The sequence below is a fragment of the Panulirus ornatus genome, chromosome 14 (assembly GCF_036320965.1).
Source record: "Panulirus ornatus isolate Po-2019 chromosome 14, ASM3632096v1, whole genome shotgun sequence".
Classification (NCBI taxonomy): Eukaryota; Metazoa; Arthropoda; class Malacostraca; order Decapoda; family Palinuridae; genus Panulirus; species Panulirus ornatus.
This window is the reverse complement of record NC_092237.1, coordinates 58,868,708-58,876,207: the sequence shown is the minus strand read 5'-3', so window position 1 is coordinate 58,876,207 and position 7,500 is coordinate 58,868,708.

The following is a 7,500-nucleotide window of genomic DNA, read 5'->3' as shown; positions in this document are numbered from 1 at the left end:
TTGACAGCAAACTTCCTCAGCATTCACTATGAAGACAAACACTGTTGCCTCAGCGTGTACGCCTGGTATCCGTTTAGGAACTTTCCAAACAATGATACAATATTTCTACAAATAGAAAAGTGAAGAGGATCACGAAGAACGCATACTTCTGGTGCCTGGACACCTTCCTGCATTGCCTCACTGCTATAGAACACTGGATGTAACATATATGTGACAGAACACCTGAAGAACACTCCTTCCTGCGTTCTCTCCAAGTAGATACGACCTCGTCTTATGAATGGGCTAAGAACATCTGAGTACCGTTCTTAAGGATGACACCTTAGACTTCAACACCATTCATCCGGAGCTGATAGAAAAGCACATATGGTACATGGGATTGTATCGCCTTTAGAGAAAGATTTCACGAACATTCTCCCTGGGAATGACGTAGACCCAATATTGATCCTTTTGCCAAGCCTAGATAAATGGTAGAATGAGGTGTTGCGAGGGAGAGAAATGATTGTTATATGATGCTATATGATGGAACACTCCCCCTTTTTTCGAGGAGGGTGGGGGATGAAACTAGATAGATGGGGTGTGTATCGGGCGCAATAACACACCCAGCAGAGAAGTACTCTCTACCAGATGAACCAACAGAGGTAGGAGTTATAATGCTGTTCCCCCAGCGTGTGGTTATGCCATTTGCATAGCCGGAATGTAACCCATATTTACTTCTCAAATAATGGTCCACCGGACGGAGAGGGCGTTAGGTGTGAGGGTGGGACGTGTTGCGAATGCTCTAACCTTCTACGTGGCAATTGTGTAATACTTTTAGGTGTTTGATTGAACAGGTATATTACTTGTTACTTAGTGTAAGTAGCAGGGGTAATATGCTCCTCTATTTTATGTCTCGTAGGTTAAGTACTCCTCTGGTTAATGCAGGACGTGGAGTAACACGCACGCCTCTGATATACATACAGGGAAGGAATACTGCTCCACTTTCGTGCGAGGAGTCCAAAGTGATTAAAGACTTCCCTTTTATGATTCCTGTCCCGCAGGAGAGTGTTGGTGATCCCTCTATGCTCTGAGCCCGATCATTACACCTAGCTTATATCATCCTAACAATAAGGCTCCAAGTGGCTGGTGATGGCACACTTCATCAGGGGCTTAGCACTAATATCTCCCCCTCAAGAGTAGAAGAGAACGAGGTTTTCAGTCCATAAAAAGAGAATAAAACATTCTCGGAAATTGAGGGATGGATGTGTGTTTATGTGAGCTGATAACCAGATGAATAGTTTGCAGACGAGAATGGTGGAGTGGACCATCTCAACTGCTTACTCAAAACCATTTTCAAAGTTGGACTTAAGTTGAAATCAGTAGAATTACCTTTAAGTCTGGCTTAAGACTGAAGATGAATCACACACAATTCATCGTAGGTCAGCCTTTGTATGAGAGCGTACCTGTGTGGCTATAAAATTATCATTCAAGAATAAAAACTGTTTAGAAATTTACAGGTACACGGACTGATCTCCTCGAAAATTGATCGAACCACCATATTTCTATTAAGAAATTCTAACCAAAATGACCGAAGCAGTTTTGAACAAATGTCGAATCTGTTTCTGTCGAATTCTGCCGATTCATTTTCTACTGCTTGACAGAACTTGAGATAGAAACACCAACACATGTAGTCCTTCCAGATACAAATTGCCACCAGTTCATAGGCGAGTGTGATTTAGGTGAACACTCGATCGCACATCACCTGTTCAATATAAATGATTTATTGAGGATCACCTGATTAACCAATTAGAAGACAATCACAAGAAATAAATGATAGAAAAGTGAAACTAAACTCGTAGCTACTACCTGGCAAACGAAACTACGTGGGTGAAAGATTGTAAGGGACTCAGAAAGATTCAATATGCAACTCATACACCCTTCGATAAAAAAAGAGACCTAAGAAGAAAAACAAGGAACCCTCGTTATTGTTTGACAGTAACCTTGTCAAAGATAAGAAACCCAGAGTGCGAAAATTTGTAGCCTGCCAGAGAAAAATTACCCGTGTCTGACACTCACCAAACCTGATAGTTACCCTGGAGCATCGATACCAACTGTAGAAGTGAACCTTTCTTTACTGATAAATGATTTAGGTAAGAATGGATGTACACACACACACACACACACACACACACACACACACACACACACACACACACACACACATATATATATATATATATATATATATATATATATATATATATATATATATATATATATATATATATATATATATATATATATATATATATATAACTTCATATTTATATATGAAGTTATTGTGTGGATTCGGACTTAAATGATCATTCAGCATTAGGTAGAAAAGCACAATTAGATTTTGATTCGCAAAGTTATAACCCACAGCCCACTCACTGAATCTTATTTTTGTTCAGTGTGTTTTCACTGTGTCTTCGAACGAGTTAATGAAGTAAAGAAGATTTAGATATTTAATATTTCTTCAATTCATGCATTTATGATGGTTGAAAGGACACAGAAGAAAGGTATTGGGTCAGTTTGATATATTTCATTACAGGAGTTAACTGGGACGATGATGTAGCTCCCATTAAACTCTTCGAAATCTCCTCTTAGATGGTGTCGATTTTCTCCCTTGGAGGTTTCAATAGTTTTCTTAAATAAATATGCATTGTTCATGGGTTTATATTTCATCTTAATGATATTTTGCGTTTAGAGGAGTAAGTCAGCTTATGGATTTCAGGTAGCCTGACGTAGAGCTATAGATAGAAAAATCCAGATAGATAGATTACTAAATGCTGATTCGACATTTCTTGCAGGGAGAGGGGGAGGGGAGGGGGGTGGTCTTCAAAGAGAATTGAATTGATCATGATAGGATCAAGGAAAAAATAACACCCTCTTCCGGTATCCTACATCCTTAGATTTAATTTATACGATCGACAAATAATCATCTTAAAAGGAGTTAATCAGCTTAGCTGACATAAATTGCTCACAGCTCTGAGGGCACAGTAACAACTGGGGCATCCAGCTATGTAACACCTTCATGTTCTTTCGGTATTAAGAGAACGAACTGATTTATCATCATCGTAAGTATTGGTATTAACTAAATGTGTCATTAGGGTCGTTACCGGTAGTGGTTAACGAGTGGAAACCGGCAGTTCAGGGTGTTAGTGTTTCGCCTTCAACCTCATTACCACCTGATTTAAGGGTGGAGATTATACCTTGTGAGAGGCATGCCGCTGGTGCTGTATGTAAAGCAGACACTGGATGGTGGCTCCTTGACTTGCTAATGACTTGGTCAGGTTGTCGGCTTGTTATCTATCTATCTATCTATCTATCTATCTATATCTATACATAAAATCCCTGTACCCATTACCCAGAGAATCTTGTTACTTCAAGGCCGCGCTGCACTCCGTAGCAGGGAGAAGTTGGAATCTTGAAGCTAAAGATTCTTTGAAGAGGCTATACCCTCTTTCGTCACCTCACCAAAGGTGATTGTTCAATTGCAGTGTAACCTTACGCAGGTATAGCCCGGTAACACACACACACACACACACACACACACACACACACACTACACACCCCTATCTAATCAGCAAGCTATGCACATCTTGCGTCATACCAAAATTTGAATATGCTTCTCAAGTTTGGTCACCGCACCTAAAGAAGCACAAAGAGCTAATAGAGAAGACGGAGAGTAGAGCAACAAAGATGGAAGCATAATAAATAGAGCTGAGTTAACATGGAGAGGCTGAAGGCCTTAGATTTGCATACCTAGGAAGAGAGAAGAGTGAGGGGTGACATGATCATAGCAGTTTAATTCATCCCAGGGCATGATGACTTAGAGAGGTCCTAATAATGATAAGCTTAGATTATTACTGACTTTATGCTTTTATGATCAAGTAAAATTACCATACAATTTGGAATTGCATAAAGCTTGTATAAGTATATCCAGAGATATATACCACATATACTATATAAAGTTTCATGATATTTGTCAAAGATCTATAGGGTTGTGGGTTAAGATAATGTTGACCCCAGGGTTCCAAAATCTTCATTACTCCTATGAGTACTGACATTATCAATGCTGATATATAGGGAAAGGCAATAGAGCTTCCGTATGCCACATCTTGGAAGAGAGAAGGGTAAAGGGTGATTTGATTACTACATATAAGTATTCAAAATAATTTGACGACGTAGAGAGTGATCAGTTCTTCAAAGGATGAAGGGATAGAACTTTTGGAAAGGATGCAAAGAATGTGGACAGCATACAGATGTTTGGAAAGGTGTATGATGGTAGAGAATGTTCAAAAGAAAGGCCTCATGGGTGTAAGTATTACTTTACTGTAGGAATGTGTAGTTATGCACACAAACTCATCGTTCTTTATCTCTCTCTCTATCTCTCTCTCTCTCTCTCTCTCTCTCTCTCTCTCTCTCTCTCTCTCTCTCTCTCTCTCTTTCTCTGTCTCTTTCTCTCTATGCCCACACACACACACACACACACATAAATGTATGTTAGATATGCATGTATGGACCATTCTCCGAGGGGAGGATGAACACCTAGGTCGGCTGTAATGTGACTGCCGAGGCTAAAATTCGAACCCGGGCTGACCTGTGTGGTAAATGACATTCAACGTACACTGACCGTTACACCACGGAAGCTCGTGGACGTGCGGTGTGTCCGTAAAAAGGATATATACCACAGTCTTTAATTGGACCCGGAGAACTTTTATTGCCAATTGTGTCATTAATCTGAAGTATAATGATTAAATGCTTTGATAATACTCACAGCAATACGGAGCCTTAATCTAGCTTGAGGCCATGCTTCATTGCTTAGCATTATAAATTCTTTCTTTTTTTTTTTTTGGCTCATCAGAAATGCATAGCGAGCGTCGACTCTCTGCATATATTATCTTGTCGTAAAGATGCGTCTTTCAAATGAAAGAAAAAGCCATTAATTGTACAACGCCTTTATTCTGAGATGTTGATGGGCGAGAGAAATAGCTAAGAGGGTTGAACTCCACTGCAGCTGAGGATTTGGTTCTCCGCCAATCAAGACTTTGTGAACCTCCATCCTCCTTCGCTCTATTAATCTCCGGGAAGACTCGCTGTTTCTTCTCCTTCCCTTGGCTTCATTACAACTTCAGGCAGCTCGAAGAGGGCGTTGGTGTCGTTTGCTTCCACCGATGCACCCTCTTGTTTGGTTCTCCCAAGTTGCATTACAATCTGAATTTAGAGCTAAAATGCCTGATGCCTTTACTGGCATGTTTGGAAGGCACGTATGGTGGTACAGGTGTTTATGATGCCTTCCGACACATGTGGAAGGGACGTGTGGTGGTACAGGTGTTTATGATGCCTTCCGACACATGTGGAAGGGACGTGTGGTGGTACAGGTGTTTATGATGCCTTCCGACACATGTGGAAGGGACGTGTGGTGGTACAGGTGTTTATGATGCCTTCCGACACATGTGGAAGGGACGTGTGGTGGTACAGGTGTTTATGATGCCTTCCGACACATGTGGAAGGGACGTGTGGTGGTACAGGTGTTTATGATGCCTTCCGACACATGTGGAAGGGACGTGTGGTGGTACAGGTGCATGTAATGCCTTCCGACACATGTGGAAGGGACGTGTGGTGGTACAGGTGTATATAATGCCTTCCGACACATGTGGAAGGGACGTGTGGTGGTACAGGTGTATATAATGCCTTCCGACACATGTGGAAGGGACGTGTGGTGGTACAGGTGTATATAATGCCTTCCGACACATGTGGAAGGGACGTGTGGTGGTACAGGTGTATATAATGCCTTCCGACACATGTGGAAGGGACGTGTGGTGGTACAGGTGTATATAATGCCTTCCGACACATGTGGAAGGGACGTGTGGTGGTACAGGCGTATATATTGCCTTCCGACACATGTGGGAGGTACACCTGGTTGTACAGGTGTTTATAATGCCTTTACTAGTACCCGTGACAGGTGCGCCTGTTGGTGCAGCTTCAAGGAATTGCTCAACGTCAATGAAAATTATCCTCATTAGCGCACTGCCGGATCAGTGATGTGTATATCACCTTCACACCGATGGATGACGTGAGTAAATCGCTAGAGTCATCAGTCCGAAGCATCATCATCATCATCATCCACAGGTCAGACTCATCGGTTATCATCCACACATTCTAAATCATTTTAAGATGTACGGCGAAGAAAAAAAGAAGAGGTAAGGGCTACTAATCCTTATTGATCATTATCACTCCGTTCATTCTATACCTCTCATGGGGATTCATGATCAGTCTTTATCTTCTCTCTCGCGCCTATCATCACCAGCAGTCACAGAGAACAGGATCTTATCTTGGTAGGTGTGCGGGGAGAGGCGTAAAAAAGTTTATATTCATAACCTGCTCTTAAGCTCCGGCCTGCAGTGCCCCACCATGAAGCGACGAGGGGGCGGAGGTAACAAGTCCTTGTCGCCCAAGCAAATCCACTAGACACCCAGATGAAATGATAATTGCATATATATGTGTATATGTGTGTTTAGATTCCAATATATACATATATGATCCTATAATGATTGACTTTTATGGCCACCAGGGTGTGGTATGGAGACATGGGAGGCTAGTGATTAGGGTAACGTGATTCACTTGATGTCAAAAGGCGAAGGGTCGTTGAGACTACGGAGATAATATAGACGTGATAACACACAAGAGAGAACACAAATAAGGATCCTAAGCTTAGAAAGTAACAACGGAGGGTTTGCGATGAAGACATTTTGCAAACGGATACCCTAAGCTGTTCCCTAACCTAAGAGGCGACGTATGTAAGGAGCTGGATGCTAAGTCCTATAGTATGCTTACAGGGAAGGAAGGACACACATTGCCTTCAACACCATCTAAATGGAGTGGGGGAGAGAACATGGAAAGCCTCGAGATGTTGGACAGGATATGAGTAGGATCTTGAGGGATCTAGATCCTAATACGGCTCATGGTTCTGATGGTATCTCGTTGTATGTACTCAAGGAGTATGCATAAATACTTCATAAGCCACTTGAGATGTTACCTCAGAGCTGGATGGGGGCGGGAGAGGAAGGATCGCTGCAAAAGGGACTGTAAGAAAGCAGATGTTAGGTTTATCTTTAAGAATAACAATAGAAAAGAACGTACTAAGCTACAGGATAGAGTTGATGACAAGCATGCTATGTAAATCAATGGAAAATGAAATCAAGAAAGTAACAGGATGAGTCTTTGCAAAGGAGATAATATCGTGGTGAAAACCAGACTGGGTACAGGGGAATGTCAAGCATTATGAATCATCTGGACTTCTACAGTTGAATAAACATTTGCCTTGAAAGGAGAGTGAGAGAACAGTGTCATTTTTGGACCACCAGAGGGCCTGTGATATATTTCCTTACAGGATTATAGTAAGAAATAATACAGTATTTCCAGGTAGTCATGCGAGGTAAGCTTTACAGTGGTCCGAAGATTTCCTCAACGAAAAAG